General features: G+C 40.2%; 1 protein-coding gene across 1 annotated transcript in view; it reads right to left on the bottom strand.

Moving 5' to 3' along the window:
- SNTG1 (syntrophin gamma 1) overlaps positions 1 to 25,801 on the bottom strand; it is a 331,005-nt gene extending 305,204 nt beyond the window's left edge. The window contains exon 1 of the mRNA XM_068525807.1: positions 25,741 to 25,801. The gene's annotated coding sequence lies outside the window, so the exon portion shown is untranslated. The remainder of the gene's footprint in view (positions 1 to 25,740) is intronic.
- Positions 25,802 to 26,224: the final 423 nt, after the last annotated feature.

Raw genomic sequence — 26,224 nt, 5'->3', positions numbered from 1 at the left:
AAAGTACTTACCATTTTTCTTATGGTGAAGTATTAGCTTTTTGTCCTCATTGGTCTCTCCCACTTGCCCATGAATTCCTGGAGAGGAGGGCTATGTATATTTATTTCTATATCACACATCACTTATGTGCTCAGAGAATGTTTGCCAATGAATGCCCAATGGGTATGGAGTGATCATGTTACAGCCTCCATGTAATCCTGCAGCCCAACACTAAGTTCTAGTCATTCTATAGAGACGTATTTCTCCGACAAGTGAATGTCATTACTCAGCTTGAATAGAATCCCTATCATTCATTAGGGGGTATAATCTGCATATCTTTACCGATGGTTAAAATGGTCCCTTATATCTGGAACCGGATGAATACCGGAAGAGAAGTGTTGCCCAGGCAACAGAGCTGCTTTGTTTGAATGGCTTTCTTTATTATCACAATGGAAGTTAAAAGATATAATGTTCTAGAAATTACTGAGTTTGTATAAATAAGTGTGGTGATGAAGAGAATGAGAAAAAAAACTACCACTTGTAAGTGAAAGATAACACTTCTGGACTCTTTCATAGTTGTTTGGATTGTATAACCCGTTTATATTCATTAAAAATTATCGAAAACCCTGAAGAAATTCAGGAGTTTATCACAGTACACATATCCAGTCTGACATTTATTTTTTATTTCTTAATTTTCCGTGTTTCCGTTTGAAATGTGAGCATCTTGAGAGAAGCCTTGTTGATCTTGTTCGCAGAGGTTAACTCATATTCTAGGAATTCAAGAGACAGAATGACAGGAAAATAAATTTTGAGACTGGGTGTCTGACACTATGTAGCATGTAGATCTTTTTGTCCCATTAAAACAGACTAATTTTATATTTGCAACTGCAGCGTTTTGTAAAAAAATAAAACACTTTTTAAAAATATTTGTTATCTCCCTTTTAAAAAGAATTGGAAGTGGAATCTCACCACTCATTCGTTGATAATTATTTCATTTTTCTTAGAAGTGTCTTAATTGAGAAGTATTAACACAGAGCAGTTCTGAAATCAAACTGCTTGGCTTGGGGACTTCCCTGGTGGTCCAGTGGGTAAGACTCCGTGCCCCCAATGCATGGGGCCCGGGTTCAATCCCCGGTCGGGGAACTAGATCCCACGTACATGCCGCAACTAAGAAGTGTACATGCCACAACTGAGACCCGGCGCAGCCTAAATAGAGAAATGAATATTAAACAAAACAAAACAAAACAAAACTGCTTGGCTTGGAATTCTAGCTCTGAGTCTGATGGCTTTGTCACCTAACTGGTGCAATGGAGTACAAGACCTCTGGCTACGTAGAGATGCTGTCAGGATGAAAAGAGAAAACACGTCAAGGGTTATTAGCACACGGCATGGCACAAAGGAGAAAATGAAATATAATATTTCTTTGATAATAAAGGTCTTATCAAAATCAGTTCAAATATCAGCAGTAATAGTTTCCATCATTATGGAGTATGCATATGGTACAGAGTAAAAGTGCATTATTTAAACATTTTCTAATTGAGTCAAATAGATTTCTTATATCCCCCCCTGGTGTTATATCCTCCTTAGATATAAAATTTATCTGAATATCACCATGCCATAATAATTTGTAAAAATCCACTGTGCATAGCTTAAGACAAAGTACTTTATCCTGATTGCATTACATTACATGTTTGGGGTCTGATTTTGTTCATACCCCATTTCTGCACTCATTGTTAAACAACATTGATTCTAAAATACTAGACTTTTAGAAAGAAGCAATCATACAGCATCAATGCATGGATTTCAGCCATCACAGGGGTCTTTACATGGCACATAGTGTCTGGAAAGATCCATGACTTGGCTAAGAGAAAAGTTAATTAGTGACTAAGTACAATTAGGACTAGCTTCTAATCTGGTTCATTCTTATCCTGCTGCTTCCAAGAATTAAAGTACCGTGAAACTAATCCTTTTTAAGCAATTGTTGGGATTATTACAATACTCCTTTGAGTTACTGAAGAAATCCTTGAGTGTCACAAATCAAATGGTGGGAATCCCCCTTTTATTTTATCATGGCCAACTCTGTTTAGCAACGAAGGGGGCTATCCTCACCTTATTTTTATTTGCTTTTCGGGTTAGACTGATTTTCAACAGATTTATTTTCACATTTATGTCATTCCTAGGGTAATCTTTACAGGGGTGTCCTTGCAGTTTACCTCTAAGATATCTAGGCCAGAAAAAAACTGGCTGGCAGGGAAAAGACAGAAAAACACTGGCAGGATAATCCACTGTGAGCACAATTTATGCCCAGATAATCCAGGATTGACTTTATTCATTTCAGTGCCACCTTTGTTGGACAACAAAAAGATGTCTAGTCAGATCTAGGTATAATGGGGATAATTTAAAATAGAAAGAAATTCAAAGCTCTTCACTTGAAGAAAGTAAATCTCACTTGCAGATACACTTTGAGGTTCACAACATAGATGGCTGGACTATCAGCCACCCAAACTTGAGGTAATTAAACATCCTGTTCTTGGTCTAATATATTAGTAAATTGTTTAGATTAAATTCTGTGCCTATGTACAAAAATGTATCCACTACAATTTTTTTCAGGGAAAATCATTATGCATTTTTCATAACCTTATAAAACTGAAAGGTCTCTGAGGCAGGGATGCCCTTTACAGAGCTCATCAATAAGAACAGAATTATTAGGTTTAAATATTATATATTTGCTACAAGAATTGCATTGACATTGCCTACCTCCGTTTAGTCATTCTGTATTCCTTTTATAATTTATTTTTTAAACTTGAAGTACTATATCATTCTTCACTACAAATATAAGCAGATTTTATTACAAACACATGTGCTTTTTAAAATCCACCAAAGTGCATGAGAAAGTAGTACAGTGAAATTTTGCATTAACCCTATAATGACCCTCTCTCTCTGGTCCTAAGAACCATTAGGAATGTCCAAGCAAAAAGTATACATTTCAATCTTTTCTGCATGACTTCCTGCACACAGAGTCAAACCATATACTAAACAGCCTAAGCACTGCCATTTAAAAGACAGGCTCCTGGTTTCAGCTCTGATGAGCAAAGAGCCTAGAAGTTGTCCATTCCACATTTGCAACAAGAAAAAAACCTGAACCACTTTCATCAAGTGATCAGAGAACTGAGGTCTCATAACAAACTGCCATGCTGATATCTAGAGAGATGATGTGTACTGAGAAAGCTGAGATCAGCTCACCTGGAGGAGAGGCTGGCTGCTGGAGCCTTCACCTGGATTACCCTGGAAAAAGTCAGCAGCGTGCAAGAACAGAAACACAAGCTCTCACAAAAACTCAAAAGGAAATGCTAGAACCAAAGCCCTAAAACAGAAATGAAGAGTGCATTGGGTGGGCTCATCAGAAGCCTAGACACGGCCAAGGAAAGAATAAGTGAGCTTGAAAAGATGTCGATAGAAACTTCCCAAACTGAAATACAAAGGAAAAACATAATAAGAACAAACAACGACAAGGAGAACGATATGCCAGAGCCGTGGGGGCAACTGCAGAGAAATGGCACATGTAGCGCGGATACTGGGGAAAAGAGAGGGTGAAGAAGAAGAGGCACTGCAAGTAATAAGAGTGAAGACTTTCCAAAACTATGATGCACCAAACTACAGGTCCAGAACGCACATGTGCCCTCAATGAAAACCAGGGAAGCAGACAAAGGGGGAAGAAAAAAGAACAGGTCGATGAATAGTAAACAGTTAACACACAGTAGATATTAATCCATTATGTCAATAATCACTTTGAATCTAAAACTGGATTTTTTAATTGGCATATTTGAATGATCGAAATATGCCAGTTTAAAAAAATAAACAGAAGTAGATCAGGGGAATGCAAATTGAAACAATAATGAGATGCTACTACACACCTATTAGACTGGCCAAAACCAAGAACATTGACCTTACAAATGTTGGTGAGAATGTGGAGCAACGGGAACTTTCGTTTGTAGCCGGTGGGAATGCTTTAAAGGTGCAGCCACTTTGGAAGACAATCTGGTGGTTTCTTACAAAGTTAAACACACTCTTATCATAAGACCAGCAATTGTGCTCACTGGTATTTACTCAAACGAGATGAGAAATTAATCATAATTAACGGTGAGAAATAGGTTTATGCAAGTGTGTACGCACACATATATTCCTCTGGCCTGTCAGCTGAGTGTGCCTACACGAAAGGTCATCCGAGGAGCAATGAGGACACACAGCACCCAGATCTTGGTTTCTAGTACCACTTTCCAATAAAAGGAACCCAGGCTCCTTGGAGAAATGGCTGATTCCAGAATTTGGGGAGGAAATAGACAAACTGATCCTGGAGCATCTTGTAGAGCTAGAACGTGTATGTGCTCCCAAAACGAAACAAAACAAACAGATCAAAAGCTCACTATCATGGGGGGGGGGGTGTTACAGAAGCACAGGAGCCATCTATCTGAAAAGAGTTCCCAGGGCCAAAGGTGAACCAACAAAAGGTGAACTACAAATAAATAAAGTAGTGTTGGATTAAAACCCAAAGTACAAAATAAAAATCCATGAGTCCATACCGACATAAAGAAATGATCGAATAACTTAATAAATGGGGAAGAAGAGAGCATCTCTTTGCAGAAAAATTCCAAATAAGTTTTGTAGCTGCTCTGCCCTACATAAAAGGGAGGGTAAGTCCCCACTCCCAAGCTGTGGGCTGCCCCTGTCCCTAGTAACTTCCTTCCAAAGAGCACAGTAAGGAAGGTGGGGATGGAGGTGGGGTGACGACTTTTGCCAGGAGATCAAGGTCAGGTCAAGGCATAGAGCAGGTTGACAGTATATGCCCTTCGCATGATGCAGTGAAAATGGCACTTCCATTTGTCATCTTCCTCCAATAACCCAGTCTAATCAGGAGAACAACATCAGAGAAACCCCATTTGAGAGACATTCTATAAAATATCCCACCAGTACTCTTCAAAACTGCCCAGACATCAAAAACAAGGGAACTTGAGACAGTCACAGCACAGAGAAGCCTCAGGAGACATGAGGACTAAATATAACAGGGCATACTCGATGAGATCCTGGAACAGAAAAAGGACGCTAGGTAACAGCTAACGAAATCTGCATGGACCTGGGGCTTCAGTGAAGATCACGTATTTTTTACTGGTACATTAGTTGTAACAAATGCATCATGCTCATATAAGATAGTAACAATAAGGAGAGACTGGGTGAGGGGTACATGGGAACTCTGTACTACCTTCTCAATTTTTCTGTAAATATAAACCTGTTCTAAATATGAAAGGCTATTTAAAAGTCCATTACTGGGCATTCCCTGGGTGTCCAGTGGTTAGGACTTGGCACTTTCATTGCCATGGGTCCACCCGGGTTCGATCTCTGGCTGGCGAACTAAGATCCCACAAGCCGCAGGGTGTGGCGAAGAAGAAAAGTCCATGACTATATTAAAAACGGGATAAATGGACATCATGGATGATCCCCCCATGAGCTCCCCACTTTCCTGCTGCCTCGTGAACAGTGCTCCACTTCCTAAGGGCATGGCTGGAAATGAACTCAGCTAAACTGTACCCATTCTTTAGAGCCCTTCAAGATGAAGTGAAACATTCAACCCAATGAATCACGACACAAGTATTAGAAAATGTACAAGAAAAAAAGAAAAAACTATAACCTGAGTGACACTCAACTTTCCCCCAAATTCACAGTCATACCAATCATTCTAAATTCTATTTACTACTACAATCCATTTATTTTCAATTTTCTTTTAAGATAAAAGAAATGAAAAAGATAAATTTCAGCTACTTAATTATAGCAAAATATCACATAAATTTTGGGGAATGATACAGAACGGAGAAAACTTTATACTCCAATATTTATTGTCTGACATTGAGTTTATGCCTTCAAGGTATAGATGGAACTGTTTCAGACCTCTAGTTCCTCTCTGGAGAAGGAGTTGATATATTGTTTCCAGCTACCTTTCTCTGGGAAGTATCTAATCAGTATACCTCATTGTAGCCCCATGGTGTTGGAGAAAGTTCTAAAGGCTTAAGATGAAAAGTCAAACAGATAATGAATGAGAAAGCTGCTTATAAATGTGCACCCGTCCTCTGCTTCAGGGGAAACAATAATGTGTTACATACTGTGTTCACAGTGGTGCCCCATGAAGAATACAGTAGACATATTTACTCATACAAGTGTGACCCTCTGGTATTTGGGGGTTGTGTGCGTTTTGTTTTCCTTCGCCCAAGTTGCCTCAAATATCATCTACACAAAGTCTGTATTTAACACTTCAGGGATCAGTCCTCTTTCCTCCTGAGAGACCCATTTGGTTTTCATTTCTCTCAGTCTTGCCACTCTCTTTCAACAGTTGAGGTCTTCTTGCCCAGGGCCTTCAATACCCGTGACTCTCGTGTTCGTGAACCTCCGAAGGGACTCTGACACTTGAGCAAGGGAATACCTGGCTTAGGAGGCGTATGGCTCAAAAATGCCTGAGGAAACAGGCCAGATTTCAAGAGAGAGCACAGAACCACAACTGTTCCTCTTGCTGTTCAGGAAGTTTCTGCTTGCTACATTTCCCAAGTTTTAGCCCAAGTCTAAGGACTGAGCCTCATGCAATAATGCCGCAAATGAAAGAACCAAAGTGTTCTTCTACGATCCCTTACTCTCCCCACAGCCCAAGTTATCATGACCTTGGATTTTCTGGTACCGTAGTCACGAGGAGGCTCAGATCTGTCAGCAGAGGATTAACAGTCAGTTTAGTGATTAAGTGAAGGGATTTCGAAGCTAAACTGCCTGAGTTCACGTCCATTTCCAACACTCAGTCACTGGGACCCTGGGGGCAAATTACTTCCGTTTGTGGTGAACTGTGTTTCTCACTGTAAACTGGAGCTATTAACGGGGCTTGTTCGGCAGGGTGGCGTGAGGACTCAGGCAGTCAGAGTATTAACGCGCTAGTCCAGCGTCTGTCATGCAGCAAGTCCACTAAAGTCCAGGAGTCCATACCGACTTACGTGCCATTTGCCCTTCTAAAACAACCATATGGACAAGTGAGGTCGGTACCTATGTCATTCAGACCTTCAGAAGCAAGATCATATTACTGGGGGAGTGATAAACCAAAAAGAAAGAGTTGAATTAATTCTCTCACCTTATTATCCACCCAATCTCTCTTGCTAAAATCCACACCCGAAAAACAGATTCCCCTAATCGTGTTTCTTTATCCAGGTAATTCAGTTCAGAATCACAGTTCCCCACTCGATCAAAGTCACCAAGTGACTGATGAAACTTAAATCCCATACAAGGAGTGCGGGAACTCTGTGTAGCTTTGCATCCCTGCTGTAACTGTCACGGGCACCCTGGAAGAGGAGTGAGATGGGCTTTGAGTAGACCAGCCCCTATATTCACCACGGGTTCCAGACAGGACCGTGCACGAGCTGGACAGCTGCTGATCTGCATTCATCCGTGTCGGCGTTTCTCAGGATCTGCAGCCACAAATGGGGTTTGGTCCTCTTGGGCCCAAGTACCCCAAAGGTTGCTCCACCAGAATTGTGGGCTTAACTCTGATTTAGTTGACTTGCTTTTCTGGGAGCACATTAGAAGTTGGGTCCTAATCCATTTTGTTTCAACAGTTTTGTCTAACTAAATAAGTAAAAATAAAAATTTTAAACACAGAAAGGAAAAAAATACTTCTAACGAATGGAAGAAAGTCTCTCCCCAAGAAAGTGCATTCCACACTTAAGCATGACTAAGTCTCCTTGGATGTGACTTCTCACGTAAGATGACCCTAACTATAATCTACAAGCAAATTCTCTACTAATCATTTCATGTGAAATTTTCAACAAAAATGTAAATAATTTGCCCCCAGGGTCCCAATGACTTGAGTGTTGGAAATAGACATTAACCCGGGCAGCTTAGCTTTGAAATCCCTTCACTTTTCTACTATATTGTTTACTTTCTGCTGACAGATGTGAACTTCCTCATGACTATGATACCAGAAAATCCAAGATCATAATAACTTGGGCTGTAGGGAAAGTAAGGGATCATAGAAGAACACTTTGAATCCCTGAATTGCAGCATTAATAGCTGTTTTTGCTGTCTTCTCAAACTATTCAATAAAAGTTCTAGAAGCTTCACAGTGTTAGTTAAAAGAAAATATGACATAAAGGAAGAAATGGATGCTTTACTATACTCTGCTGATGATATTAATATTTCTGGCGATAATTCTGTCCCCTTTTCTATTATAAACACTTCCTCAATATCTATCATCTGTCACAAAAGTAAACTAGCAGGGCTGGGACTGCACCAGATTTACCTTATGAAACACTGAAGCAAGAAGGATGCAGGGGCCTGCAGAACCAGAGTGGGCTGTGCAGCTGCCTGAAGATTACACTGAGGACGGAGAAGGTCTCTAATTCAGTTCTACTTGTCCTGTACTGTCTTGTAAAATTACTGGCCGTCCCATTTCCAGAGAAATAATCAGTAGCAGCTCAGGACACGGAAAAACAACTGCTGGTAGGACAAGCTGCCCGAGTGCATGATTTCCCCTCCCCACCCGCAGAGCCCGCAGGTTTAACCTGAGATGCTGTTTCTTTCTAATAGTCTGAAGTCAGTTACTGACACGAGGACTTGCCTGGTGCGGGGGCAGCAAACAGGAGAGCTGACCACCGTGCCGTGTGGGGTGTGCTGCCATCTGACGCGGGGCTCATCCTGAACAGAAAACAAGTGCGTAGAAACACTGCAAAGCCAAAGAAATAAATACAGTGGTGCTGGTATGGCTCCGGACACCAAAGGAACGCAATGAGGAGATTTAAGATGGACTAATTTATGAGCTGCAACTAAATATATAAATCAAGATGCCACCAAAATCAATCAGAAAAACTTATTGTAGAGCAGATAATATTAGGAAAAGTTCTACAACTACGGGAAAAAACACCGTGTCCCCACATAACTTCATATTCAAAGTTTTAAATGAGATGTACTGAAAACCTTAATATGGGAGAAAAAGCAATAAAGATAATAGGACATAATGAAGTAGAATTTTTTTTTCTCCACAGTAATAGTTTTTGGTTCACCATTCTAGAGAGTTACCTGGCAATACAAAATCTAATTATGTATATGCAAACCTTAGGATAAAGGAAATGGGATCCTAGGTAAAAATTCTAAAGATATTTTCATACAGGGGATAAAAATTCTTGGATTTGGAATTTTCCTTTCTCACTTAATATGATTTATGTTACAGGTACAATGCGTATAATTTATTGAAAGTACATATCTAAGTTTCTCTAAATGATAAAAACACACTGACATTCAATTTGAAGTAAATTAAATACTATATGTCTTCCACATTTTTTCCACGGTATTGGAAGAGTCAGAAAAGTAATTCAGTTAAGATGATTTGCATTCCTCGAAAGAGAATTTCAATAAGTCAAATTACAGTTCGAAAACAATGTTCCCTACGTCACCCATTCGCCTCTCATGGTTCCACTGAATAAACAGTTGTTATCCACATGCTTCCTGCAGATTTTAAATTATCACATTATTAAATTTCAAAAATCCATACTAGAAAAGGTGTAATGAAAAGATGTAAATCAGATAATAAAACCAATGATAACCAAAAGCATATGTAGATGAAGTGAGTAGATTCTTCCTAAAAGCTCAGAATTTACCAACAAAAAACATGTTATTAAAACATCAATTTTAACGAAGAGTGTAGTTCACTTACATCTTGAGATAAAATTTTAATATCAGTAATTTGCTTACAGATCTTTATCCACCAAAATATATGAAGGTGATTAACTGGAGTTCATTTCAGGAGTTCCATGAGCTCAATACAAAAAAATTCTCTTGTTTATTCTAATGTCCCTGTTATTTCTGATGCTGTAGCTGGTGGGATCGTACTAGTAAATTACTTCTGTAAAATCTTAGAACACCTCACCTGACTTGACCAATATCCGCAGGAGTCTTTGACCAAGTGCCAAAGAAAAAGTACTGAGATAGTAGTCAGAAGGCCAGGATGGAAACTTGATTTGCTGTTTTGCTGGATATCTAGTTGTTTATCTATACAACGTTCTTAGAATTACCGAGGGTATGAGGTTCTTATGAAAACTGAATGTTTTTTATAGAACAGTTTATAAAAACTGAAATGCACGATGTTAAAGAACAAACTTGTCATGATTGGTAACGGGCCAATTTAGAACATTTCTAGATGCAGCCTTCAAGCTGTCTTTTCCTCTTATCTGAGCTGTCTCTATTCGCTGCCTTATCCAAGTCTGGCTGGTTGAAGAATGTAACCTTTATCTGTTTTCAATTATTTGGACGAAAATGTCTTCAGCTTTTTTATTCAATGTAGAAGAGCACAAAGAGGAAAGAGAAAAGTTTTGGGGGGGTTCTGCCTGGCAAGTAGATGTGAAAATGCTTGACGCATATATAAGCGGCAGACAGAGACAGAGATTCTACTGTGCTACTTATTTTCTTAAAGATTAGAAATTGACAGAAAGCCCACTTTAGCAAAAAGCTTGTTATTTATATATAACTATATATAATACACACTATAAATACAACCACATATATAAACACATGTACACATATATAAAACATACATGTACCTATAACCATATACATACATATGACTTATCTATCTCTACATATATCAAGATCTACCTCTTGCTATCTATCTATTCATCTATATCTATTTATCTATCTCTATATCTATTTTTCTATCCACCTATCTCCATCTAGTTATTACTCAATACGTTAACGCATTTTTAATTACAGCCAATTGCAATTACCTTGTGGAAAATCACCAACTCACAAAGGCAGGCATCATAAGAAGAAAAAAAAGGAAGAACTCATACTACAAAATATTCTGAAAATAATTAATAAAATGGCATCAGTAAGTCCTTACACAACAGTAATTACATCACTAATGATCAGATAAATGCAAATCACAACCGCAATGAGATATTACCTCACACCTGTTGGAATTGCTATTATAAAAAAGACAAGAGATAACCAGTGTGTGAGAGAGTACAGAGACAGGGGAATCCTTGTTGATTGTTGGTGGGAATGTAAATTAGTTCAGTCACTATGGAAAATAAATGGAGGGTAAAAATTAAAAATTTTAATTTTTAAATAAAACTTGAACTACAATATGATCCAGCAATCCCACTTTGAGGTGTGTATCCAAATGAAATGTAAACAGGATAACAGGATACCCCATATTTATTGAAGCATTACGCACAACAGTCATGATAGGGAACCCTCCTAAGTGTCCATAAATGGATGAATAAAGAAGATTTTTTATATATGCAATGAACTATTATTAAGCCACGAGAAATAGGGAAATCCGCCATTTGCAACAACATGGATGGTCCATGAGGTCATTATGCTGTGAGGTAAGTCAGAGAAAGAAATGCTGTATGTTTTCACTTATACATGGAATCTGAAAAAGCCAAACTCATAGAGAAAGAGAGTGGAATGATGGTTACCAGGGGCTGGGGGTTGTGGGAATTGAGGAAGTGTTGATCAAAGTTTAGAAGATGACTAAACTCTTGGGGTCTAATTAATGCATACTACTGTGTTTATAGGTAGCAGTACTGTACCATATACCTCAAAGGTGCAAGAAAGTAGATCTTAAAAGTTCTCACCACAAAAAAGAAATAATAATTAAGTGATGTGATGGATGTGAGCTTACCCTACCTTGGTGATCATATATAAATCTATCAAATCATCACCTTGTTCACCTTAAACTTACACAATGTTATATGTCAATTAAAAACATTCTTCCGCTAGAAAAAGAAATTAACCAGAAGAGTAAATTGTAAAAATGTCACTTCATACTAAGGTGATAGCTCTGGATGGATGTTCTAGAGAGAAACCTATTCAAGTTGAGACGTCACTCTTCAGAGCTTTCTTAAAAAAAAAAGCAAACAAGAAAGAAACACAAAAGAGATATAATGCTCTCCTCAGGATGCAAGCATTTTTTCCCCTCACCTCAGAGTAACTTACACAGCAGTCAACTGAGGCTGTGATTAAAGCAAGAAGAACACAGGTGTGTAAGTGCTTGTTCTCACTTAGGGGGCTCTGCTTATTCAAATGCAAATATGGACAAAGAACCCCTGGAGAGTCTCAATTCCCAGAATCGCTGAGAACTACATTAACACTATCTTAAAACAAAGCCATGAGTAGACACTGAGTGTAGGAAAAACTGCCTCTTTACATATGCAATTAAATTCTCTCTAGAACCTAAAGCTATTATTTCTGGAGGGAAGCAATTATTCCAATTCTACACATATATTTATATAACCAAGGTCCTCTTCAGACACATTTCTGAGGATTTTTCTCCTCATTTCTGAGAGCATTTATAGAATATCAATAATAGTGCAATTTATTTGTATTAATTTTAATTGACATCTAATATTTAATTATATTTTTAGATCATTCTGGATGTTATTATCTTTGTTCAAATAGTTAAAGGTCTATACAGGACCATACCATAGTGCCTCAGGGAAACTTAAAAGCATTATAGCAAGTTCTCTGGTGAAGAAAGCATTTAACTGCTAAGTTATTTATTTACTTATTTATTTATTTATTTATTTATTTATTTATTTATTTATTTTTAACATCTTTATTGGAGTATAATTGCTTTACAATGGTGTGTTAGTTACTGCTTTATAACAAAGTGAATCAGTTATACATATACGTATGTCCCCATATCTCTTCCCTCTTGCATCTCCCTCCCTCCCATCCTCCCTATCCCACCCCTCTAGGTGGTCACAAAGCACCGAGCTGATCTCCCTGTGCTATGCGGCTGCTTCCCACTAGCTATCTGTTTTTCGTTTGGTAGTGTATGTATGTCCACGCCACTCTCTCACTTTGTCCCAGCTTACCCTTCCCCCTCCCCATATCCTCAAGTCCATTCAGTAGTAGGTCTGCGTCTTTATTCCCGTCTTGCCCCTAGGTTCTTCATGACCATTTTTTGTTTTTGTTTTTTAGATTCCATATATATGTGTTAGCATGTGGTATTTGTTTTTCCCTTTCTGACTTACTTCACTCTGTATGACAGACTCTTAGGTCCATCCACCTCACTACAAATGACTCAATTTCGTTTCTTTTTATGGCTAATATTCCATTGTATATATGTGCCACATCTTCTTTATCCATTCATCTGTCGATGGACCCTTAGGTTGCTTCCACGTCCTGGCTATTGTAAATAGAGCTGCAATGAACATTGCGGTACATGACTCTTTTTGAGTTATGGTTTTCTCAGGGTATATGCCCAGTAGTGGGATTGCTGGGTCGTATGGTAGTTCTATTTTTAGTTTTTTAAGGAACCTCCATACTGTTCCCCATAGTGGCTGTATCAATTTACATTCCCACCAACAGTGCAAGAGGGTTCCCTTTTCTCCACACCCTCTCCAGCATTTATTGATTGTAGATTTTTTGATGATGGCCATTCTGACCGGTATGAGATGATATCTCATTGTAGTTTTGATTTGCATTTCTCTAATGACTGATGACGTTGAGCATTCTTTCATGTGTCTGTTGGCCATCTGTATATCTTCTTTGGAGAAATGTCTATTTAGGTCTTCTGCCCATTTTTGGATTGGGTTGTTTGTTTTTTTGATATTGAGCTGCATGAGCTACTTGTAAATTTTGGAGATTAATCCTTTGTCAGTTGCTTCATTTGCAAATAGTTTCTCCCATTCAGAGGGTTGTCTTTTCGTCTTCTTTATGGTTTCCTTTGCTGTGCAAAAGCTTTTAAGTTTCATTAGGTCCCATTTGTTTATTTTTGTTTTTATTTCCATTTCTCTAGGAGGTGGGTCAAAAAGGATCTTGCTGTGATTTATGTCATAGAGTGTTCTGCCTATGTTTTCCTCTAAGAGTTTGATAATATCTGGCCTTACATTTAGGTCTTTAATCCATTTTGAGTTTATTTTATTTATTTTTAAAACTCTGATTTATATCATTCTGCTATCTATTAAACTGTTAATTGTTAGAGCAGTTCATACCCACTTGCAGTTTGTATAAAACAATATCATTTATTTTAATTTCTTTGCCTCAGTCTATTTATTTCTTATCTTCTTTGTATCTGTTCTCCTTCCTGATGCAGAAATAATATTATAATATAATAATGAAAATATAATACAAGATAGAAGAAAAGCATGACTAAACACGACCTTTTCATAAAACATTAAGACAGATTTTATTTGAAGGCAAAATTTTCTACAATAATTAATGTATGAATCTATAGATTTTTTTCTTCCTCTTCCCAATGCTCAAGATTCTTTCAGTAAACCACTTATTTAATATAAAACAGTTTTTCATGTCTGCCCTGCTCAGTGTGCTCAAAATAATTAATGATCAACAGTCTCTCTCACTGAAGTTACTGAGTTAAGAGCAGGAAAAGCTATAGCCCTAAAATGAGAAAAGTTGAGTTAACTAAACAAGGGAGCCGTCAGACTGAGGTGGCTTTAGTGCCTTAGCGGCCTACATAAGCAAACCAAAACCGCAGCCTGAAATGCGTCAAGGTTAAGAAATCAAAACCTAAGGATAACCAATCAGAAACAGCCAGAGGCTTTTCCAAACAAGGCAACGGCTTATACAGCTGATCTCATAATTTCCTCACTCCACTTTTGCTGCTTCTTTCCCAGCCCCTGTGGGTGGAGGGCTCCTAACCACTTGAGGTTTGGTGCTGCCCGAACGGAATCATGTTTTTGATCATATAAGTTCTTAAAATATTTAATATGTCTCAGTTTATCTCTTAACCATAGCAAATAGAATACCCCTCCTTGACATTGTCAAGTTACTCCCTAACGTGACTAGTAAGCTCACACCACACTCACCTGGTCCTTGTCCTCCAATCTCATGTAAATAATTCTAAGTACACTGGCATGGACACACACACGTGTGCGTGCGCACGCACACACACACACACACACATGCAGTATTACAGGTTTCATGCTGGACGAGGCCCATCCTAGATGTGAACAAAGACATGACCTTGTATTACACAGAAACATTCTTACAATTTGATGCTTGTTTGCAGTCATTTAAATGACACTCTGGGCTGCTAAAGATCAACGAGCAAACAGAATTCTGAAGAAAATCGTAAACAATGTTAACACACTATGAGGGAGTTAACATTTTACTAAATATCTGTAAAAATACTCTTAAAAAATGATTAGACCATTTCCCTGAAATAGGTGGGATCTGACCCTGTTCTGAAATAAAGTTTTTATGGAATTTAGATTTTTCAAGAATATGATTAAAAACTACCTGATCCAGATTCAATGTATTCTGGATGCACAAGTGTGATTCCGAAGGTTAGTCTAGCAGCATGACAAATCTCAGAGGACGTGGGTCACCAGGGTGCTGTGGTGACTTTCCCCTACCTTCTGGCCCTGGTGAATGTGTTGGGTGGCCATGACATTATTCATCAGACCAAAGGAGACCAGGGTACTGCATTGTCACCATCCATCACTCTAAACCCTTTTTCATTTTTTCAAATAACTAAGCCTATTGTTCCTCCGTATCTCGCTATCGCTACTAAATTTTCTCCATCCTCCAGCTTCCAATGTTACCCTTGTTACTTTTATTCTTTTAAATGTGGTGCAGTGAGAAAAGAGAGAGACTGCTTGAATTCAAAACTACAGCGGCATGCACTTACAAAGGCAAAAACGCTCAGCCGACAAAAGCATCTCAGACTCTGCACACACACAACGGCTCCGAGGATAAGTAGCTGCAGTAAGTAGCGGTAAGACAGGCTCCCCAAAAAGATGCTGAGGAGATCGCAGCCACGATCCTGGTAGAGGGGACTGTCACTATTACCATCAGAAATGACGACTGTCATGATTAGAAACCCCGCAAGAGTCTTCACTTTCCAGGAGTGGGTCCTCTTGTTTGACCAGGAGGGTTGGCAATGTCCAGGCTAGGAGATGGCTTTACAGTGTGTGTTTTCTGAAGACCCTGAAAATAACTTTACCTTCTGACTAGTCCGAAATCTGTTGGTCTAAACTCCAAAATTATTAGAGCTGAAAACATTTTCAAAGTTATGCAACGCAAGAAATCCCCCCGCAGATACACATTTCTGTGTTATTTCTCACACTTCCTGTTTGCTGTTGTGTTCCTTGAACAGCTGCTGTGTTTGCAGCTCTCTGTAATCCTGGGGGCGCCTCTAGGGTCTCTCAGAACACTTCCTATGTCAGACTCCTGCCCTGTAATGAATTCTCTTTATCCTTCTTACTTATGTGGTTTTAAGTGGTTTAAATTAATTGATTCCTTCTTATCTAATTGGCTCAAAGAGAGAGGTCCAGAGTGAACAACTCAAACCAAGAGGATCGGAAAGAGCATTAAGAACTTTAGATGAGACACCAGCCCTGGCCAACACCTAGGATGAAACCTCGAGAACACCCTGCAGAGGGCCCAGCACGCTGGGCTCAGATTCCTGACCCACAGACACTTGGAGACAATAAATACAAGTTATTGTAAGATGTTAAGTTTGTGCTAATTTAATACACAGCAACAGGTAACTAAAACAAAGTCCAAAAATAAAATTATAGCCAAATTCTGCTGCCATGACAGCAGACAAAACTTTCTATTAATAAGAGGATTATATAAATTAATAAAGAAACTCAAATCAAAGATACACATACACTTACATTTCTTTGTCTTTGTATGCTGAATCCAATTTTTTCTAAAATCTAAACTAAAATGTATCCACTTTGGTACACCATCTCTCATATCTTGAAGAACTTATCAAATTGGAATCTGATGCACATTTTATAAATAAATAATATTTTAAAGTCAAAGCATCAAGTTTTTCACCGTTGAAAACAAATAACATTTTCTTTTTAATCACATAAATAATAGTCACAACACAGCTTTTGGTTCATCACTTCAATTCATGTAATGAATTTAACATTAAAAGGTATGCAATGAAACATTTTAAGGGCAAGAGTAAAAGTAGAACATAATGAGGTGATTCTCTAAAAATAGACCTTAATTAAATATATTGTCAAAATTTAAAACAACAAGTTGGTCACTGGTACCCTTTCTCTGCTGAGAGATTCTAACAAATTTTGGCTCATGGAGTGAAATATGTTTCCACCTCAACATAAACTATAGGTATGTCTTCTAACTCCTTGACGTACAGTGGATACTTGTAACCATTCGTAATTAGGGCAGTGGCTGGAAATGAAGTTTCCAGTGGTTATTCTAAAGTAACATACTTTGTTATGCTTTATAATTCTCTTAAGCCATTTCTAGATTTAATTAAATGTAGAATGCATAAAATTTCATTTGAAAGCAAATCCTGTTCATTTGCAGGACTGGGGTCTGTTCACAATAATGTCATATAAGCTTTTCTTAGCCTTTCATTCGTGCCACCTTGTTCATCTTTAAATCATCAAATGAGTATCAGGTGTAAAGCGATTAGTAGAGGGCCTCCATAAAAGATACTCATTAAATTGTAATAATTCATATATCTTGTTACCAAGGACAACACTAAACCCTTATCTTACGGATTCAACTCTTAGAGTTTTGTGATGTACTTTATAAAGAGGATAACTACCCTTTCTGAAAACAGCACTGAAATCAGAATAGCTATTTTACATAAATTATACTGATGTATGTTTCTACCAAGGAATTTGTATCTTTATATTAATATAGGAAGATGGAGTACTCAAAGGCTTTAGCAAGGTACCTAAAATAATGTAAGCATCCTGGTTGTATCTGAGAAGAAATTAAGCTTTCAAATGACAAAAGGTGAATCTAAGCCATGAGGAAAGTCTTCTAGGTAGAATCACATTTTAGTATTTTTTTAAATGTTAAAAATGAAGCTTTGCTTTAAAATTAATGGACAAATACGCCAATCATTGCTTACTTTACCTGTTTATAGGTATTTGAGATATCGTACAGATTTAGCTCTTTGGTTAATATGATAAATAAAGCAAATGAGCACACTGTAAGAGAAAGGCATGATTAACTTTGTATTTTTCAAATTTATTTGTATTCTCAAAAATAATCCTATGCCTATGCCTGTAGGCTTGCCACCTTAATCCTTAGGGAAAGTGCGATTAGAACGTCACAGTGGATTGGGGCTAAGCTCCTTATTGTACAGATGTAATAACTGAGGCCCAAAGAACAGAAGTCCATTTCCCAATCAGAGAACAGGAGAGCTGAGCCAGAGGTCCCCATCTCCCAGGCCAGCAGAACCTGATGACAACAAACTGCCTCTGGTTTCGTTCTTTAAAAAAAACACAACAAATCAGACACAAAAACCTTTCAGTGTTACTTTCTGCTCTGCTCAGAGAGAGTGCCAGGCAGCCGGGCACTTTCGCCACGACATCCATGGACGGCCTGGGCCGCCCGCTCTCAGCAATCCGGCCACACTTAGCCTTGTCCATGGTCTCGGACTCCACGGGGTCTGGTAAGCGCTGGGAGGTAAGAGGGTGCCGCGGGATGTGGAGACCCCGCCCTTTACTGTCCTGTCATCATATACGAATTTACTGAGGACAAACATTTCACAGTAATTGGTGTCACTGGTCTCATCTCCAGAATGGGTTCCCCTCATAGTTCTGTGTTAAACGCACGGGGTTTTCAAAACAATTTGCAGTTAATTAACCAAAGACAGCAAAGTAAGTGATTTGCCAAACTCTTTCAAATTGCACTCTGGGGAATGAGCTGAATAATGGCCCATTCACCTGGCGCATGGGCACAACCAGGGCCAAGAACTTGCGTTTCAAAATTAATAAAAATTTGTAAAGCGTTGCTCTCCCTTGAGTTACAATGTTGATTCTGATGAAACAAAATGAGAATAGATGCAATTTTTAGAGTAGAATTTTGGTCTTCTTACCACCACCAAACAGCTACATTTAATGCAGGCAGTTTGACACCTTTCTGAGCCTTTTGTTTCTTGGAAAATCACAGCCTAATATTAAAAAAAAACAGCCTAATGTTTTTGACAAAAAGTCCCATAAACCTTCCAGCTTCAAAAAAGAATGAGTATTTATGACATATGGCGAGACAGATGAAAACAGAAAAATTCTGAACTGGTAAAATCTGGAAAAAGAGTAGTAAAAGAAAAAAATAACAAACTGCTTATCTAGAAAGTACTCTAACCCAGCATGGCTTGTGGGCAACGAAAGGCCGTTTGTAATGTAATTGCACTATTCTGCCTAAGCCCAATTCACTCTCATTACCTCGTCACTCCACCTTTTTCCTACAGACACTCCGGCCACCTTGCTTCCTCTACTGCAGAAGTGAACAGGTGGCAGCCCCTCACTTGGCCTGGGATGCTGACTTGCTAACAGCTCTTGCCCCAAAGGACCAGCCTGCTGATCTGTGACGTGGGCAGGCTCTGCCGTCTGTGTCGCTAGGATGTGTTAACTTGCTTACACATCTGCAAGAGGGTGCAGAAGATTTATTGAAAGAATACACCTTTAAAATAAAGACACTGGCAAATATTATGGAAAAAATAAGAAGAGAACCTGCTGTGACCATACCTTTCTGAGGTTTTCAAACAGAAGAGAGCATCCATTTGAATTATGACGTGTTACTTAGGTATAGCCAAGTCTTTATGCCTTTCCTCAAGAGAAACAGTTCAACTGGCGCTATGCCATTTCCAACGGACTGGGAACAGGCATCCCCTGACTGATGCTGCCAACGTTGTCAACAGCGACTTAAATCAGTACGTACTGAATTTTCATTGCACGCAACAACTGTCCCTTAATTTAGTGGAGCAGGTTGGTTGCTTCAGCAGCCATCTGAGTTTGTGACACAGAAATATATCTTCTGGAGATAATCCAAAATATTCCTTTACTTTAGTTTTCACTATGACACACTGAATAAAAATCAATCTGAATTGTAATTTGAAGATTTTGTTCTGACTGACCTCCTCAGTCAAGGAAGGTGGTGACTGTCATAAGCACGGGTAACAGCTGAAGTTTGCACCACACACATCATCCTATGCAGTGAAATATAAAACTGTTCTAGGAAGAAGCAGAAGCAGCAAGCATGGCCTTCGCCTGTAAAGACCCAGCTACAAATCACTGGATTGCGGGCTCCACAGAGGCAGATTTATATCTTAACCATATCCATGGTATGTAGCGGGTACTCAATACACGCTTGTTGAATTGATGAACGAATGTATGAAAGCTGTCAAATAACTGTTACGGATAATTTAATCTTAAAAATAGAAAATGCTCATAACGTAACCAAATGCTGCCCATTGTTCACAAAATAATCTTCACTCCAATGTTCTCTAGAGGAGAATTAGCCTAGATTAGAACTTAACTCAGGAAAAAATTTAGAATTAAGATTCAAAGAACCTCAGTTCTTAGGTCTGCTACTGACATCAGTTTGAAATCTTTTCTCTTTTCATTTTTATGCTTTTTTGTAAAGATACTATATTTTGTGCGTAGAATATTCCATATTCATACTAAAATTGAATCTCTCCTGAAATGTACTGAGCGTTCCGTTCTGCCGCGTAAATGTCACACGCAGGAGTTCGGGCAGGGCCTTAGAGCACCTAGTAGCCTGGAGTGGGGCAGCCGTCAGCTCCCCTTACCCACAGAACAAACTCAGGAGAAGCAGACGGGTATCGGTTGACAAATCGCAGCACGGTCAACTTACACCTTGCTTTGCAACGTAAGTCACCCGTCTCAGTCTCTAGTGGTTCTCAACGTGTGCTCCCTGCTTCAGCAGCACCCGGGAACTTTGAGAAATGCGAATTCTCAGGCTCCAGCTCACGCTTACTGGATCAGAAACTCTGGGCCAGGGGCCCAGAAACCTGAGTTGTGACCAGCCATCCGGGTGATTCTAGTGTGTGCTCTATTTCGAGAAACACTGATTGATCTATGACATCTAAGGGTATTTTAGAAAACACAGTAAAGCCATAGGCTAACAGTGAGCAAGTATTTCCATTCTATTAATTTCACCCATAAATCCATCTCATCCGTGTTGGATTCAGTATGTTCCTCCCAAGTTTCTAGGGTGCAGGTGGGTGGAGACCGTCAACAGCCCCTTTCACAGTAAAGGACAGGCTGTCGTTTCCGGCCCCTCGTACTGTTTCTGCTGGGCCGTCTTTGGGCTCTGGAATGAACATGTCTACCTAATGTGGGTAGAAAGCTGCTAGTGTTGAGACGGACTCAGAAGCAGCGCGGGCTCAGCACCGGCTCCAGGCGGTCACGCCGGCTGCTCCGTCAGTGCCGCGTGGTGTGACCGATCGGCCAGCGCTTGGCGCCCCGGCACAGACAGGGACGCCGTGTGTAGCGGCGTGCTTACAGATGAAATTTCGCAGCATTTTCTTACCTTTAACATTTTTATACACATATTAGCAACCACATTAAAAAATAAATAAAGTGTAAAAAAGGAATAAGAAAGCTATTAACCATTGTCCATCGTACTAGTGTAATTTTCTTCTTTAAATACTCAAGATGGTGACTTGTTGAAGCAGTGATGTTGTACACACCAGTTCAGCTCAATTCAATTAAACACATCATGAGAATGTACACTGCGTAAATAGCGCCTTACGCACCCGCTGAGTGCCCTCTGCCGATCTGTGGAGGTGGAACAGGAAAACGCTAGCCAGGTGGTGGTTCGTGGAGCTTTAGTTTGTGCAAAGGCGGATGACAGAATTATATCGAGACAACTAAAAGGACGAGCGGTCACATTTATGTTCAAGTCCATTAGGAAAATCAAACACATGGATCAGGCTCGAAGAACCGGACGCGATATCTGAGCGGTGCCAGGTGCAAAGAAACGGGTGTGGAGACTGGAGGAGGTATAGGGACACAGGCCTGAGCCAGGTTGAGTTCACCGGACACCTGGTCCGGGGTGGTCACCGCCAGCAGCGTTAGCCTGGAGACCCAGGGCTCAGACATCAGATAGCTAGGACTGAACAAGGACTATCAGAAATAAAGCAAATGCCAGCCTTTCTCTCTAAGATTTCACACTCTGGTAGGGAAAACGGACAAACGTAATCTCAAATGTTATCATGTAGGTGTAGAGAAACATGTACTTAATCAGGATTAGGACACCTGAAAACTCTGTGCAAGATGGTGGGATTTGTGTTTGGGTCTCACATGGTAAGAAGGCTTTTAACAGAGGGAAGAGGATTCCCTTGAATAATAAGTACCACACAGAGTTCACAGCATTGAGGAAAGATGAGATTTAAGGATGAAACGAAACTAGATCCAGATAGCAGCAAGAAAAATAATCACCAGAAAGTGGGTGAAATGAGAGAAGGAGTGGTGGTTATAGACTTTATGAACAACTGGAATTCCAAGAAGTAAGAAATGCCCAGTGGTATGGCTGCACTTTGCAGAGAAGTGGCGGACGACGTGGAATAAACACTGACCAAGCATATACTGTGGTTTGGAGAGGCTCCATGCTGTACCTGTTCCCTTGTGCACGTGTTTGTCTTCTTTTCAACCGCGTTTTCCAATTCATTAGCTCCAAAACTCACATGTTAGGCAACCACCTAAAATTTCCTTAAGGTTCTCAGCGTGGGTGTGTGTGTGTGTGTGTGTGTGTGTGTGTGTGTGTGTGTGTGGAAAGAGAGAGAGGAAGGAGGGGGCAGGAGGAAAAGGAGAAGACACAAGAAAACTCACTCAGTTTCTCCCATGGCTTCTTAGACTTTCCCTCATAGAACCTGCATAAATCATAACTACTTAAGTTTTCTGTTTTTAACTCTTGAATGTCAGTGTCCCCTACCAAGTATTGCTCATAATGTGTATTTGCCTGGGAGGGTGTTAATAAACTTTTATTTTGGAAGAAAACATGTCTACTTACTCCGAGAGTGTATTTTCAAGTGTCTTGTAAATGTCTGGGTTCCTAATTTTACAAAGCTGCTATGAAAGTTTAATATGAAAAACGAAGATAAAATGCCGCAGCTGACGCCGCAGGTTGCTGGCGAGGATACAGAGCATCGGGCACTCCCCTCGCTGCTGGCAGGACTGGACAACAGCTCTACAGCTTCTTACAAAACCGTCTACATTCTTACCACGGATGCAGCTGTCGCACTAGCAGGTATTCAACCAAATGGTTCAAAAGTGTATTAACCTTGCACCTGGATGTTTATAACAGCTTTCTTCATAATTTCCTTCTTAGGTGAGTGAATAAACAAACAGACGAAGGAAGAAACGTACATCTATAGAGTGGCATATGACTCAGCTTTAAAAAATCACCTATCAAGCCACAAAAAGACATGATGAATCTTAAATACATATCGTTCAGTGAAAGAAGCCAGGTGAAAAGGCTTAAACACTGGACATTTGGGAAAAGGGAAAACTGCAGAAATGATTAAAAATCAGTGGTTCCCAGAAGTTTAGAAGGAGGAGAGGAGAGCTGAGTAGGTGAAGCAGGGAGTATTTTCAGGTGGCGAAACTCCTCTCTCTGATACTACAGGGGTGACTTCCTGACACGGTGCATTTGTCAAATCCTGTGGAACTTGGCAGCACAGCGGGAGCTGTAATGCAGATTAAACCAGTGGCGGCCACGCTGCTGCTGGTGCCTGTGAGGGCACGGTGGTTCTCCCTCCCATGAAGCCAGCCCCGCCCCTGCTTCAAGGTCAGTGTTTGCCCAGTGAGCTTGGACCCCTGCACTTTGGCTTGGTGCCAGCATCTCGGAGTCGGCTCAGGAAACCAACGAGGCTGGACCAGCCGGACTTCGATGACTCCTGCTCTGTGGGAACGGCAGAGGCCGTGCTACCGATGGGCCCTTGTACGCAGCGGAGGGGAGCCCTCAGGGACGTTAGGAGACGAGGCACGGACTGCAGCAGAGGCTTTATCACCTGGGCACGGGCGGCCATCCCCAGGACTACTCCAGCCTGCAAGCAAGGAAGGCAGCTGCCGCGCAGAAAGTAGGAGGGCCCAGTGGACGTGGGAAGTAGGAGAACTCGGTCCACACTCGCAGGAGGGCATCACAGCCTCATCAGTTTAGCTGCCACATTCCAGGGCTCCTCCAGTTCTGTCCTGCAGCTACGATACCGCACGCAGCATTTAAAGTGATAACACGTATGAGACTTTACTTTAGAACTTTTCCTTGCTTCCTTTATCACCAAAGGTATCTCACGGTGACCTTAAGACTTTCCTGTGAATCTTCTTCACAGCCAGACACAGATGCATAAACATACTGTGTTTTAAGCCCTGAGAGGCTGCCAATAGGTCTTCAGCGGCCAGAATTATCCAACATTCTCTTGACTGAATTTTCCAGATAAGGGAGAGATGGGATTATCAAGACTAAAGCAGCCTAGATTAAAATCTGTCCATGAAGGAAAGCAATGCCACGAGCTTCCAGAAATCCACGCATACTGACTGGGAGCTGGAAAGGAGAGTAATCAGAGGAATTGACCCTAATGTAGCAGACTTTTATCTATGGGAGGATGTCTTCGAAATACACAGAATGCAACTCCAGAAATACCGTCATCAACTTATTAATTTTTCTGAAATATTTATTGGGACCCTGTACATGTTGGCATGATAGTAGATCCTGGAGTCACAAAGAGAAACTAGAGTTTTTTCCTTCAAACTCTCATGGAAATAAAAATAAGCAAAAACCGTAAAGGAAGTCAGCATCCTCGTTTCCACACCAGAGATCAGGGTCCCCAGACACCAGGGCTGGAGCCACACCTGCCACTGGCTGCAGAGTCATCAGATCCCCTTGTAAGCAAGGCTGGTGGAGCGCAGACCAGAGTTAGAAAGCGTGAAGAAAGTTGCTTGAATATGAAGTCAGTCTTGGACTCAAGACTAAGCGTCTTTGCATTTGACAATTGTGTCATTTTTTCCGTGATAGACAATACAGTCAGCACAACTAGAAGCAGAGATGTTTTACTAGTGAAGCCAGTGGTTCTAACCTCACAAATATGCCTGAAAGGACTGGGAATTTGAATAACAAGTCTGGAGGCAAATAGGCCAACGGAAGTTACTTCCTGTGAGCAGATGTGACATTTAACACAAAGAGGGGGCAGAGCAGGGACAGATGAATCAAAGTACAAGGTCAGAGGTCTCAAACACCTTCACAGCACAGAAAAGCAGCAATAGCTTCAAACTTACCAGTTCAGATATTACGTATTTGTATTATAGTAACCTTGTTTTGGCAATCAGAAGGAAAATGCCCAGGAAGGCTGAGACCTCCTGAGCCTGGTGGGTAGGGCAGCAAGCACCATTCAGGGGCAGGGGACCCGGCTGGAAGGGCAGCTCACACAATGGCTGTCCAGTGTGCTCTTGCTCAGGGGGCTATTTTCCATTCAAATGGGAAGCCAGTCTAGCTCTAAATGTGGACAAACAAGTGGGAGGCACAAGTGAAATTCTACAGGTCAGGGCAGAGACTATAAGAAATCCATCAACAGTGCATGCTGAGACATGTGGTTTGTAAGTACTCCGTGTGAGGGCAGGCGATGCGGGTGGAGTGTGTGTTATAGACCACGTGTAGCGTTTGTCCTCCTCATTTATCCTCTCCTGTGATTGCAGAAGGTGTGTCGAGGGTAGGATTAGCCACCCTAAATGAAGCTCCATCACCCCCTTTACAACTGCCTTTGCCCCTCTCGTCATTTATAACATCTGACCTGTCCTGGGCTGCAGTCGGGGTTTGCAGGGTACGATACTTTGAAATCCTGTAGAATGGGCTTTGCATAATGTGAAGTGAACACATACAATACCTGATGTTGGGAAATTCTAAGCAGGTAATAAATAACATTCTCTGGCAGAGCAATAACTTTACTCACAATGACTTATTGAAAAGTAACGGTCTTACTTGAATTTCAGTAGAGTAATATTTTCCTTTTGCGGAGGTCACTCCTCTGGCAATCCCAACATTCTGGAGGGTAGTCTAGATGCAGAAAGCAAAAATAAGGGCCTGTGAGCATTCAAAAGAGAAAGAGTGAAATCTATACACTGAAATGTACTCACTTTATCCATAAGGAACACATGCATCCCATTCACACTTATATCACATATAATTTTACGACATTTTCTTGTCAGTTTCTCTTTCAAAGCCTTGTGAATCATCAAGAGGAGAAATAAGAATACAACAAAGGAGGCAAAAATATGCAATGGGGAAAGACAGCCTCTTCAATAAATGGTATAGGGAAAACCAGACAGCTACATGCGAAAGCATCAAACTGGACTACTTTCCCACTCCATATACACAAGTAAACTCAAAATGGATTAAAGACTTAAAGGTAAGACCTGAAACCAAAAAATTTCTAGAAGAAAACATAAGCATTATGTTCATAACA

The sequence above is a fragment of the Eschrichtius robustus genome, chromosome 17, assembly GCF_028021215.1.
Source record: "Eschrichtius robustus isolate mEscRob2 chromosome 17, mEscRob2.pri, whole genome shotgun sequence".
Taxonomy (NCBI): Eukaryota; Metazoa; Chordata; class Mammalia; order Artiodactyla; family Eschrichtiidae; genus Eschrichtius; species Eschrichtius robustus.
This window is presented reverse-complemented; position numbering and strand designations above follow the sequence as displayed.